Raw genomic sequence first — 14,561 nt, forward strand, 5'->3', positions numbered from 1 at the left:
TGTGTGTGTGTGTGTGTGTGTGTGTGTGTGTGTGTGTGTGTGTGTGTGTGTGTGTGTGTGTGTGTGTGTGTGTGTGTGTGTGTGTATTTCTCAGTATTTAATAAGCTAACATATTCTTTTTACAAATGTGTGTGCATATAGATCTGTCTACAAAAAGATGTATAAATCTTGGGATCGTTGCACTTCACTGGTAATCCACTAATCTGTTGATAATATTGTTATTCAAAACTGAAACATTATTTTCCAAAATAATGTCCACAAAAATGTAAAAAATTTAATAAATCCACAAGAATAAGGTCTTGATGACCTGATTTCTTACTTGCTTCTGTTTATTGCATAGTATAATGGTACAGAGAGATCTGCGGTGGTGCAGCGGTAACGTTGTTGCCTCACAGCAAGAGGTTATCCCATTCAATTCTCGGCTGGAGTGCGGAGAGTGCCTTCTGTGTGGAGTCTGCATGTCCTCCCCGCGGTTGGGTGGGCGATGTTCTTCGTCTTCCATTGCTGCAGTCCTGACTATTGGGTATAGTCCGCGTCCCAGTCGGCCCGAATACCAGAGTATAAGGCTGACGTCGGTCAGGGCGCATTAGACTGACGTCAGTACGTCAGGGTACTAATGCGCATGACCGACGTCATATCCTCAGTCTTTTTTGCCGCATGGTCCGATGCAGAAGCAATTTTGCGAGTGCAGGTTGGCGTTCTGAGATTTTCCGAAACCGGAGTTTCAGACCGAAACAGAGTTGGCTAAGTAACCCCGTTGGGGAACATTTTGGTTTTTTCTTGCCTCAGTAATTAACCGGATGTCAGAAAAAGTGAATAACTGTATTTCTTGTGGGAAGCAGATACCGCATAGGGATTATCATACATTGTGTATACCTTGTTTAGGGCCTGAGCACGACGTTGTTGGTTGCCGCTCTTGTGCTAGATTTAACAAGCGCACTATTAAGAGGAGGCTAGATTGTGCTAGGTTAGTGTTTGGAAAGCGTTGCAATTATAATATGCCGTCGGATGCTCCGACGCCCGCTTCATCCAAGAAGCGCAAGGACAAAACAGTGAAGCCTAAGGGTGAGGAACCGGCAGTCCCGGACGTCGGTTCTTTAGTAGGCTCAGTGGAGCCAGAGGTTTTGCCAGGAGTCTCCGTGGAGTCTCAGGCGGATACTTTATTGTTACAGGATGTGCCTTCTCAGGAGGTAGGCCAGGCTGAGGGGCTTCTGAGGTAACTGTTCTTCCCTCTCTTCCCAAGGTAGTTAGGGCCTCTCCTTCTGTTGCCAAAGCTTCTTTTAGAGGTAGGCCAAGTTCAGCTTCTGTGGGGCTTCTCCTAGCATTTCGGGCTCTGTGCCTAAGAAACATATGCTTAAAATGGCTGAAGATTTGATTACTCTAATTAGAGGTTCTATGCCCCCGCCTGATAAGAGGCCTAGGGTGGAACAGGAGTTTGATAGTTTTGAACAGTGTTCACAGGCTTCAGAGTCTTCTGTGGAAGACTTACAAGAGTTTCCTACTTATTCTGATTCTGATGTGGATGATTCCACTCCTACAGCTTCTCCTCCTGAGGATTTTTCATTTTCAGAGACTCTTCACTCCATGAGGGAGCACTTTAAATGGGAAGGCCAGGATTACTCTGATTCCAGGAAAAGGCTTAGGGAATTCTTGTTTTACCCCAGCATAGGCCCTTAGCTATTCCTCCTGTGTTGAATGTGGTGGAGGATGTTTTGCAGAGGCTTCCCTGAACCCTGACTCCTTGCCTCCTGCTCCTGTTAAGCCTGATAGGTATTATAGGGTGCCCGAAGCTCATAAGTATTTGTTTAAGAGTCCTAGGGCGGACCCAGAAACTATTTCTCAGGGGCCTAAAGGTGTTAAAGCTTCTGTGGTTAAAAATCCTGTACCTTCTGATAAAGAGGCAAGGGCTTTGGATAGGTGGGGTAAGAAAGTGTATACTTCTTCCACTCTAGCCATGAGGGCATTGAATTGTCAGTTTCACATGCTAAAATATCAGAATTATCTCCTTTCACAATTGAAATCTAAGGTGGATGCTTTGGCGGAAGGTATTGAGTGTAAAGAATTGCTGGATTTGGTTCATGTGTCTGAACAAGTGGGTAAGCATTCTTTGCAGTGTGGTTTTGATGCTGTTCAGGCCTCCTCGAGGGTGGCTGCTACTAGTTCTGTTCTTCGCAGACATGCCTGGTTGAAGGATCAGAATTTAGCTGAGCATGTTAAGACCAGGATTTTGGATGCTCCTTTACAGTCTGATGTCTTGTTTGGACCGCCTGTGGAAGCAGTCTTAAAGAAAATGGAAGACAAAGCTAAGTCTATGCAGACTGTTAAAGATTTTTTGCAGGTGCAGCCTCCGAAGTTTAGTAGAAATTGGCCTGCTAAGGGGTGGACATTTCCTGCTTATGGTTCCCAGTCTAGGGGTAGGTCTAGACGTGGTAGGGGCAGGGCTCAAGGTTCATTTAGGCCTAGATCAGAGAGTTCACCTGCTCAGACTTCTGGTGAGGGCAGGGGTCAGTCCTTTCGTAAGCAGACCCAATGACCTGCCTTTTCAGCTGCCAGTGGATTCTCGTCTGGCAGCTCCTTTGGGAGGAAGATTGTCTCTTTTCAAAGAAAATTGGGATTTAATCACTCAAGACAGATGGGTGCTGGATATCATTCATCACGGTTACAGATTTTATTTCCACACAATGCCCCCTTTCAAAGGCATGCCAGATGTTCCTCCTCCACAAAGAAAAGAGGCTCACATGCAAGTTTCTCAGTTACTCCAGATAGGGGCCATTCAGCCAGTCCCTGTATCAGAAAGGGGCTTCGGATTTTATTCTCGCCTGTTCCTAGTACCAAAGAAGGGGAACACGTGGAGACCAATTTTGGATTTATCTATCCTCAACACTTATCTGGACATTCCCAAGTTCAAGATGTTGACGTTACAGCAACTGTTACCTCTGCTGGGCAAGGATCACTGGATGGTAACTTTGGATCTCAAGGAAGCTTACCTTCATGTGCCTATACGGCTAAGTTGCAGAAAGTATCTGCGGTTTCGAACTGGAGATTTTCATTATCAGTTCTCTGCATTGCCCTTTGGCTTATCTACTGCGCCCAGAGTATTCACAAAGGTTCTGGCTCCAGTGATAGCTTACTTCAGGCTTCAAGGCATTCAAATCTATCCTTACTTGGACGACTGCCTGATTCTGGCTCAAGAAAAGGGAGACCTTCTACAGCATCTGGAATATGTCATAGCAGTGCTAAGATGCCTAGGGTATTCTGTGAACGAAATAAAGTCCAGTCTAGTACCCTCTCAAGACATGTGCTTTCTGGGTGTGAGACTGAATACAGCAGCCCAGATGGCCTTTTTAACCCCGGACAAACAAAAGAGTCTGTCACTTTACTTCCATCAACTATCTCATCAGTCCGTGCTGACTGCAAGGACAGTCCTTCAAGCATTAGGGTTCATGGCATCTTGTATTCTGGTGCTTCCCAATGCCAAACTGCATATGAGGAAGCTGCAATGGTATCTCAAAACTGTATGGACACAGCACTGCCAAGATTTGGACACTGTCATTCACATAATACCTTGCCTTCAAAAGGAATTCTTGTGGTGGGCTCAGGAATGTCACCTAAACAAGGGACTCTCTGTGACCCGGCCAGAGGCGAGTCAGATTTTAACGACAGATGCCTCGGACACTGCTTGGGGAGCTCATCTAAATGGAAAGTGGATACAAGACAAGTGGCCTGCCAGACTACAGCATCTACATATCAACATGAAGGAGATGTTAGCAGTCCAGTTTGCATTGATGGCTTTCAAGGAGTTACTTCTTCCAGGGCAGGTGTTGATTCTAACAGACAACACAACTGTCATGTGGTACATCAACAAGCAAGGGGGAACACATTCTTATCCTCTATGCAGGCAAGCAATGATTTTATGGGAGACTGCATGAAGCCTGCAACTAACTCTTCAGGCAAGGTTTCTGCCAGGAGCACAGAACTCCCTAGCAGATGTATTAAGCAGACAAATCATGGATCCCCACGAGTGGAAACTGGATCTTCATGTATTTCAGAAATTGACAGTGTCATGGGGAACTCCAGACATAGATCTGTTCGCTTCTCCACTAAACCACCAGCTGCCAAAGTATTGCACAAAGGGGTTTCATCACACAGCTTGGAAAGTGGATGCTCTGTCTTTCAGTTGGAAAAACCTTCATGTCTATGCCTTTCCACCTCTGCCTCTTCTTCCAAAGGTATTATTAAAGGTCAGACAAGACAGGCCAAAGATGATTTTGATAGCTCCAGATTGGCCTCGGCAACACTGGTACCCACTTCTACGGAGTCTTGTAAAGAAGCCTCCATGGCCTTTACCTCTGATTCCTCATCTGTTATCTCAGAAGGACGGTCATCTGCTCAATGTCAAGCTTCAATCTCTTCATCTCACAGCTTGGCATATTCTGTGTTGAAGCACAGCAGGTCTCAGCTTCCTCAACAAGTTTTAAATGTGATTATGGAAGCTAGAAGGCCTAGTACTAGGAGAGTGTACGCAGAAAAATGGAAGAGATTTTTATTTTGGAGTACAGCAAAGAATTTGGAGATTTCAGAGCCTAATTTGAGTGTGGCTCTTCAATATCTTACTGAATTATTGGACAAAGGTTTGTCCTTCTCTTCCATAAAGATTCATGCTGCAGCAATTTCAGCTCACTATGATTGTGACCCACCTTTGTTTTCGCATCCTTTGTTCAAGCAGTTTCTTAGAGGGGCAAAGAATATAAGACCCCCACGTAGAGCTCCTACTCCTGCTTGGGATCTCAATTTTGTGTTGGAAAAACTTACTCTACAACCTTTTGAGCCTGCAGCTACTGCTGAATTGAAATATTTGTCATGGAAGACTGCTTTTCTGTTGGCTATTACTTCTGCAAGAAGGGTGTCTGAGTTGCAGGCCCTTATGGCAGTAGAGCCCTTTTGATTTTCCATAAGGACAGGGTATCATTACGTACTAATCCTTCCTTTATGCCTAAGGTGGTTTCTAGTGTGGCTTTAAACCAAACTATTCATTTGCCTACGTTTTTGCAGATCCTCAAAATAAAGGGGAAAAGATTTTGCACACTTTAGATGTACACAGACAATTGCGTTATTATTTGAGCAGGACTAAGAATTTTAGGCAGTCTCAGCAGTTACTTGTTTCTTTTGCTTTGAGTTCACAGGGCAAGCCTGTGTCAAAACAAACTATTTCTAGGTGGATTGGCTTTTGCATTGCATTTTGTTATTCCCATCATGGCAAAGAGGTTCCAGCTGGGATTAGGCCTCATTCCACTAGGGCTACTGCCACTTCAACAGCATTTCTAAGGGGGGTGGCAACTAAGGATATTCTGGAAGCAGCTACTTGGAGTTCAGTGCATACTTTCTCTAGGCATTATCACCTGCCTATATACTCTAAGACTAGGGCTGGTTTTGCCACAGCTGTTTTACAAGGCATGTTGTCAGCTCCTGCTACTTTATAATTTGCCAGCCTCCCTTACCTCTGCTTTGGGATTCTACCCAATAGTCAGGACTGCAGCAATGGAAGACGAAGAACATAGTACAGTTTTGTACCTACCATAAATGTAGATGTTCGAGGATTCCATTGCTGCAGTCCAATTTACCCTCCCTCCTTCCCTCTGTGTTTCGGGTGGTTGTGTAGGTGAGTTTACATGCTTATATTTTATATATATATGTATATATTGTTGTATATATTATACATGTTTTTGGTGCAGGTTGTTTTGGGGACTTGTCTTTTTGGGTCTTCTGACATCTGGGGCAAGAAAAGACTGAGGATATGACGTCGGTCATGCGCATTAGTACCCTGACGTACTGACGTCAGTCTAATGCGCCCTGACCGACGTCAGCCTTATACTCTGGTATTCGGGCCGACTGGGACGCGGACTATACCCAATAGTCAGGACTGCAGCAATGGAATCCTCGAACATCTACATTTATGGTAGGTACAAAACTGTACTTTCAAAAGACATGCGTAAATGGGCGTGCCTTCGTTGAAGGTTGAACATCGAGCTGGCACCTCGGCGTTCATCAAAATCTACTGCTAATCATTAGCGGACTGGAGTTCCGCTGTGGCGACCCCTAACTGGGAAAAGCCGAAAGACAACAACATAATGGTACAGAGAGATTTTTATACCTAATATATTAATTGACGACTTTCTGTATGTCAGTCAGCATTAATTTACAAAGAAAAAAATCTTTAATCTGATTTCGGTTACAAACGGCTGCTATGAAGACATGATAGTCCACATTTATTAACACTGGCTCAGTTGCTTATCTTTGTTCTGTTCCTGTCATCCTTAATTGGGGACTCAAACATTTTTATATATTTATGTATTTTGGGCGGCCGTACGTTAAGGTTACATTACCGTACCAGACTGGCTGATTCCTGAATGGCAGGGACTAGTGTGTGTGTGTGTGTGTGTGTGTGTGTGTGTGTGTGTGTGTGTGTGTGTGTGTGTGTGTGTGTGTGTGTGTGTGTGTGTGTGTGTGTGTGTGCGCGTGTGTGTGTATATATGTATGTATGTGTGTGTGCATGTGTGTGTGTGTATGTATATATATATATATATATATATATATATATATATATATATATATATATATATATATATATAAAATTCTACACTCAACTGCGAGGGGCTGCAAATGGCACAGTGCAAGATGCACCAATCGTAGGTTTTCCTAAGGTAAATGGTTGTTTGGATTACTCAAACTACACTCTGCATTTTGCTACTATTGTAGGATTGGGTATGACGTATTTTGAATAGTAGAATTAACAAAGTACTTGAGTAGCTCTAAGTGATTACTACTCATTCTGTTAGCCTATTACTCAAAGATTTTAGCTTCTTCTCAAGATTTCTAAACACATTGCATAGTATTACCTCGCACTAATCTTATCTCGGCCTTTTTTACACTCCCATAGTTCTTATTTCGTATTTATTTATTTATATTTGTTTACCGGGGTAGTGCACTGATATCAGTAGACCATTTCCAGGCACAGCCTGGGTAAATAGAATCACATAAGAAGGGAGCAAAACATATTTACAGATACAAGTATATGTGCTATAAAACATATATATATATTTACAGATGCAAAAATATGCCACAACATTTAGTTCAGGAAGCAGTTTACAAAGTCAGAACATGGAAGGATAATGGATAAGATGTGGCCATAATGACTGAGATGGTATATGCTACAGGGATAGCAGTATATCGTTGCAGGAAAAGGTGCCATGGAGGAAAAAGACAGAGAAATGGAGAGAAAGAGAGAGGCATGCAGAAGGAAGAGAACAAGAAAGGAGAGAAGTGTGAGAGATGCAAAGAGAAGAGAAATGTAGGATAAATGAGAGACAGTAAGTGAGAGGATGAGAAGATGAGATAAGGAAGATGGGGATAAAGGGGTGTGAGAGAGCTGCAGGGTTCATCTAATGTGCAACTGTACTTTGGGTGAAGAGGTGTTCCTTGAGCTGTTGTCTGAAGTCTTGAGTACATTTGGACATCTCTGGGAGTGGAATGAAGTCCCATAGTTTATGCACTAGGATTGAGAATGCTTGGTCAGTGCAATGAAATTTAGCTTTTGTAGTTAGGGCAGGCTGAGATTAAGAAGATACCCCTGAGATTATATGGGAGGGATTTGGTGAAAAGTTTGAGTGAGAGGGGGATATGTCTCAGGATTAAGGGCTTTGTGAATTAGTTATCCTAGTAGGAGGATGGCTTTCAAGTGTACTGTGAGACATTTAGTCTGGGTAAGAGTTAGGCAGTGGTATTCATTAATGAGGGATTTAGTAATCAAAAAATGAAAATTAAACAACACGGAACCAGAACCTGACTACATAAAAGACTTTACTGGTGCTTCCTGGTACCTCGGTCACTGCCTTCAAAGGGATAATCACACACCATAATCACAGTCATTTTATACAAAATTAATCAACCCAATTAACACTTCCATCCATTTAAACCAAAATTAATGCCCCACCTTTAAAGTGCAAGTGCATACAAGTGCTACAGATATGTATAATGTAAATGACATACTACAACAGTCAAATATTAAACATTGAGATTTAGTTCTTGATTCTTGATTTAAACCAATTGGGTGCAACGTTCCAAAATTAATAATAAACTTAGTTTCCATCTGCAATAATGTTTGTACATAATCATCATCCTGACTGCATTTAGGTTTGGCCAAAACACTAAAAAATAAACTAACATCAGAGCTACCGTGTGCTAAATGAAAATGCTGGTCCACAGGACTTTCCAATCTAACATTTGTTATATCCCCCTAGTGCTCCATGATGCGTCTCTTAACCATCCTTTTAGTTTGCCCAACATGCCATCTGGTAGGTGTGCATCCACACCCTGTGGGCCAGTATTACATCCAACTGGTTTAAATCAAGGTTTAAATCTGTTTGATTGTTGTGATATGTCATTTACATTATACTTATTTGTAGCATTTGTATGCACTTGCACTTTAATGGTGGGGCATTCATTTTGTTTTAAATGGATGAAGTGTTAATTTTGTGTAAAATGACTGTGATTATAGTGTATGATTATCCCTTTGAAGACAGTGGCCGAGGTACCAGGAAGCACCAGTAGTCTTTTATGCAGTCAAGTTCTGGCTCCGTGTTGTTTAATTTTTAGTAATAGTATTTTATCCTTTGTGGTGAGAGGCGATTGGAGTGTGGCAGTGGGTGTTATCTTCTTGCCACTTTCTAACTGCAACTCTTATCCCAGAGAAATCCAACTTACTGGAGGACAAGTTGAGTAGATCTATCCTGCTACCTTACAAGTGGTCGGCCAACCCATTAGTAATGGAGTGGATTTTCAGCCGCTAGGGCCGACCTTGTTGCAGTCTTTGTCTTTCCTCACAACACCAAATGCCACAAGTTCTTTGCACTAATTCCTCACAAGGGGAAGTAACTCAGGGATGCTCTAATATACCCTTGGCTCCTGGAACAACTTTACACCTTTTCCTTGATGGCTCCGATTCCAAAGTTCCTACAAAAAGCATCAGTGATGAAGGTCACAGTTATCTTCATAGACCCTTATTGGCCTCGACAAGTGTAGTTTCCTTTCCTCTGGCCTCACCTAATTCACTCGCCTTGAGTACTGGGCTTAGATCCAGATCTACTTTCTCACCCATCAGGGTTACCTCACCTGAACATTCAGTCCCTCAGTTTGACCTCATGGTTTCTCCAATTCCAGTGATGATTCAGCAGTCCATGTTTTCATCTCCAGTTCTCCACATCTTGTTCACTTCCCAGAAACCTTCCAGTAGGAAGGCTTATAAAAACAAATGGAAAAGATTTTCTATTTGGGCTATGAAGAAATATATTGATCCATTTTCAGCCCCCTTTCCAGCAGTCTTGGACTTCCTTGTACATCTCTTCCAAGGTGCAGTCAACTTTTCCACTGTCAACATACAGTTAGCTAAATTTTGTCATTCCACACGGGGAAAAATCACACTCCTATAGCTTTTGTCTTCCTTTGAGATACATTTCTACTTCAGCCTCCTTTTAGAGATCCAGTCCCTCCATGGATACTACTGTTGTCTTGTAGGCCCTGACTGACCTGCCCTTTGAACCTGCTGCAAAAGTCAACCTGAAGTTTTTATCCTGGAAGACCTTATTTTCAGTGACCATCACTTCTGCCAGGAGAATTTTTGAGCAACATGCCTTGTTCCTAAAATCTCCATACCTAATTTTTTTATAAGGGCAGTGTGTTTGTGAGAATCAACCCCTCTTTTCTCCCCAGTGTGGCTTCTGAATCATTCATTAATCAGTCCATAAATCTTCCAGTTTTCTTGCCAAATTTCTCAAACAAGGGTAAATATACTTTGCATTTACTGGACGTTCATCATCAGTTACATTTTTATCTGTATCAAACAAAACCCTTTAGAAAATCTGATCAATTATTTGTGTCCTCCTTCTCCACAACTGAATTAGGAAAATCAGTGTTAAAAGTCACATCTATCACATTGGTTGACACAGTATTTTTTGTTTGTTTATCAAGAAAAGAGAATTATCTCCCTTCAACCCAAAATTCTGCCATTTCTGTGGCTTCATTTATAGCCCTTTTATCTAGTGTTCCAACTGAAGACTTGCTGCAGGTACCTGGTCAAAAGTTCATACGTTCATCTCACATTACAAATTGGATATGCAGTCCAGATGTAGGGCCCCCTTTGGTTCAGCTGTGCTTTTGAAAAATCCTTCTGTGAGGCCTTCCAAGTATAAAAGCAGCTGGGGACTTGCTCCCATTTGTTGATGAATGAATGGAAAAGACAACATCAGATACTAAAGATCTGATGATGTTAATTTTCATTAGTCCTCAACTAATGGGTCCGGATCTTATCCTCAGATCTAACTTGCCCATTACATAGTTTGTGGCCTCTAACAAACTCTCAAGCTCCTTCCCTACCTATAATGCACTACCCCTAACATCCCTCAGATCTCATTTACCACTGTAGTACCTGGACGTGGTCGTCTTCAGCTCTCAAGCCTCACATGGGAGATGTTTCTTTCATATTTTTTCCTTATCTAATTCTTGTTTAAAATTTTTAATCTCATCTCCTTCCCTCCCTTGTAGCTGCTTTTTTTCTTAATACGTGATCTGATGTTGTCAGTCTTTATCTCTTCTTGACTTTTGGGTTACAGTTCCAATTCTTGGAACTGGTTCGGCCATTATATAGCTTGTGCCAGCCAAAAAAGCTCTTCTTATAGAAAAACATGTCAGCGACTCTTCTCTTGCAGCTAAGTAGACTATTTAAAATTATTCATCCTGTATCTAGCTTCCTGTCTTAGTAAATCACTTGTAATATTTCTTACCCTTAATTTACCCGCTTTTTCTTGTGCAAGTGAATTAATTCCATTTAACCCTATACCTGTTGTATTTCTTTCCTACCATTGTTGGTAGTTCCCATCTCTCTCCCTTTCTACTACTATTTGGTAATTCTTCCTACCATCATTGGTAGGATTTTTCATTTCCTTTCTTCTGCGAGTGTGTGTGTGTGTGTGTCTGGTGTACCTTTCTGACTGAGTTTCTGCCTTCTGTTCTCCTACTATGGCAGAAAAATCTAATTCTACCATTGGTTTTAAACTGTGCCAATAGTGCAGCAGAAAAATGCCTAACTCTGACGGGCATGAATCTTGGGTTTATTGTTTGGGCACTCCTCGCTTAGATTTAGAGTGCTATGTCTGCCAGGGCTTCAGTAATACAGCCCTGTAGAGCATCGAAATAAACTTAAAGGGATTCTTAAAGCCCCCTTTGAAGAAGCTTTGTCCAAGGCCAACCAGTCTCAAAAGGTCTCTGCTTCAAAAGCTAGTCATTCGGTGCCAACGTCTCCATGAGCACCGACATCTAAAAAAAACATAAGTACCCATTAGTTGGTTCCTCTTCAGAACTGAAACCAAAGGTTCAGAAACTCATGGAATGGACTGAGTCCTCGACACCAACCACCACCTCGATGCTATCGACACCAGCTACAGCACTATTAATGACTCTGGTGTCGCCACCGGCTTTCTCAGTTTCCATTTTGGTGCCAACATCTCCTGCTGCTCCTCAACTTATACCTTCTTCAGTACCAAAGACTGAAAGTTTCTTTGTGCTCAAGATGAGAAACTCCCTGTCTATTGACCCCTTCCTGGGTCAACTTCCTAGCCCATTTATGGAGAGGCCAGAATCTCCCTCCTTGTTGTCCGTTCACTCCACCAAGAGTCTTTCTGAAGTTGATTTAGTGAGGTTGATGGATCAGCTTCTGACAGTTAGTGGTCTTCCTCCATCTTCTCAGCCCCCTCTTTCATCTGGAGTAGGGGGAGTATTCTCCCAACATTCCAACTTATATTCCCCCTCTGACCCCCTCGGAGGCTTTAGAGTTGTCGACTCCAACCACACAGGTTCCAATGGCCCTGGCATCGACAATATTCTTGTCTTCAGTTCCAGGCACAGCTCTGACTCCCTCTGTGCTGTTGGCATCGACAGGTCTCCAGGATCGTACCTTCGCCATTGGGTCTGGGGGGGGGGGTTTGAGTCGACTCTTGTTTTTTATTCAGAATTGTCCTTACCTCTTCGGACTATGCTCTTTCCTTGGCTCCGGTTTTGTAGGTGGGTCTCTTGGAGCAGGGTGTGACCATGGTTCCGAGTTTCTTCGTCGGTTCTGAGCTCCCATCCCTTCTCAGGGGGGCCTGCCTTTCAAGCAGGGAGGGCTTTGGCCACTGCTAGTTTCCAGGTGACTGCTGTGTTACCAGAGTCTCACCCCATGACCCCTGCTTACCTGGAGTTTCCCCCAACCTCCGTACCCAGACAGTGAGCTCCAAGGATGCAAAACATATCGTCTAAGGATCACCCCTCTTTTGAGTTTTCTTCAGATATTCACACTGAAGAGCCTCCTTGGAAGAAGCTGTGTAGGAGGAAACACCTGGACTCCCCTGAAGAGTCTATCACCGAGGACATGGATTTTGATGATGGGGAGGGTTCTCCATGATCACCCCCAGAAGACGTCTCCTTTGGAGACATTCTAGAGATCCTGAAACAGAGAGGTAACTGGAAGCCCAAAGATCCTACCTCTGAGAAGTCTGTCTACTTGCAAGCCTTTGGGGCTCGCCCTTCTACTTCCTGGGTGACTCCTCCCACTGACGATCTCATTAAGTTGATCACTAAGCGGGCTTGGAAGGCTCCTGATTCAACAGAACCGATTCACTGGAGACCAGATAAAATACTGTTCACTCCTGAGGACCACCAGCACTGGGCAAAAGGATTAGCAGTATATGGCATGGTGGTGGCAGCTGCCATTAAAAAGGAACTAGCTGAGGAAAGTTCCACTGTTTATCCCTCTAACTAGGAGTCAAAGGTGGTAGACAGATTTGGAATGTGGGCAGATTTCACTAGGCTCCAAAGGGATCTGATCAAGGAGCTATCGGATACCCTAGCAGAAGCTGTATCGGGGGGGGGTCCAGAAAAAAGTGGCCTCCTAGTTAGCTACCCTGGAGTCTATCACTAACTCGTCCATGAGGCTCATTGCACGTGCAGCTGAAGGGGTGACCAAGTCAGCCAGTTCAGGTGTTGCAATTCAACGACATGCTTGGATGCACCTACATGAGTTTGTTGAGCCATTCAAGTCTTCTTTCATCAATGCTCCTTTAGACGGATTTGGTTGGCCCCAAAGTTAAAAATAAAACTCTAGCCAAATGTGGGAAAGATGGAAAGACCCTGTCTGCAGTGGACATGCATTTTTCTGCTCCCAAACAAGACTATTCCAAGAATCAGAGGAGCGGGAAGATGTGGCTCAAGGAGTCCCCGTGGCCTTTCCAGGGCACACGTGGTACAGACTCCCCTTGGGGCAGAGGGGAGAGCTCTAATGGAAGATGCCGTCCTAGAGGCAGAGGTGGCTCATAGAACCAGGGTTCCAGAAATTACTTCTCTGGCCAACCCTATCAGCGCTCCTGAAAGGAGAGACTGATTGCTTACCTCTGGAGACATTCGGGAGAAGATTTTGGTGCTGAGAGTTATTTCCAGAGGTTACCTTATTCCCTTCACATTTTATCCAAGAACTCTAACAAGACTCCCCGATGTTCCACCCAGTCAGAGGGACCAAGCAGCCTTAGAAATACAAAAGCTGCTAGAAAAAAAGAGTCATACAATAAGTCCCACCAGACCAGATAGGATCTGATTTTTTACTCAAGGTTCTTTTTAGTGCCACAAAAGACAGGGGACTGGAGGCCAATTCTGGATATCAGCATTTCAAACAGATTTTTTCAACAGTCCAAATTGCAGATGGTCACGGTTCAGTCAATACTTCCCTTTTTTAGAGGAAGAAGATTAGATGTGCTCGATAGATCTTCAAGAAGCATATTATCACATAAAGGCGGACAAATGCTCAAGAAGGTTTCTCCTCTTTAAGCTAGGAGCCAGTCACTATCAGTTCAGGGTGTTGCCCTTTGGTCTCACCACAGCCCCCAGGGAGTTCACCAAGTATATGGCAGCACTAAGAGCTCACTTGATACTGCACGGATTCCAGGTGTTTCCATATCTAGAGGATTGGCTCTTCACCGCTTCCTCCAGACATCTACTGTGTCAGACAACGGAATTCATCCTACAATTGTTCCAGCATCTTGGCATCATGGTCAATCATACAAAGTCTCAACTGACTCCCTCTCAGGCTATGGAATTCATAGGAGTTTGTTTGAACACTCTCTCATATGTAGCTTCCCTCCCCCTTCACAGACCACAGAAAATGTCATCTGAAGTACTTTCTCTCCTACGCACAAAGTTCTAGCCTTTCTGGTGCTTCAAGCATTGGGGTCCATGGCAGCGGCTTTCACTCTAATCCCACTAGCAAGATTCTACATGAGGTTATTGCAATGACGTCTTGCGAATCAATGGTCTTTTCTAACCCATCCAATGAACTACCCCATTTTTATCACCAGTCCCTGCAAAAAGGACCTATTCCGGTGGATGGAATCTGAAATTCTTTTGGGCCATCCCTTTGCTCCTCCTCTACCCAAGGCCATAGTGACCACAGATGCCTTCCAGATGGGGTGGAGGGGGTATTATCT

The 14,561-nt window shown here is 43.5% G+C and overlaps 1 protein-coding gene across 1 annotated transcript in view; it reads left to right on the top strand.

Moving 5' to 3' along the window:
- Nucleotides 1-14,561, top strand: part of AGBL3 (AGBL carboxypeptidase 3) — a 1,419,881-nt gene that overhangs the window by 1,323,622 nt on the left and 81,698 nt on the right. The window lies entirely within an intron of this gene.

This window comes from Protopterus annectens, chromosome 11.part0 (assembly GCF_019279795.1).
Source record: "Protopterus annectens isolate FY-2018-M chromosome 11.part0, PAN1.0, whole genome shotgun sequence".
Lineage (NCBI taxonomy): Eukaryota > Metazoa > Chordata > Ceratodontiformes > Protopteridae > Protopterus > Protopterus annectens.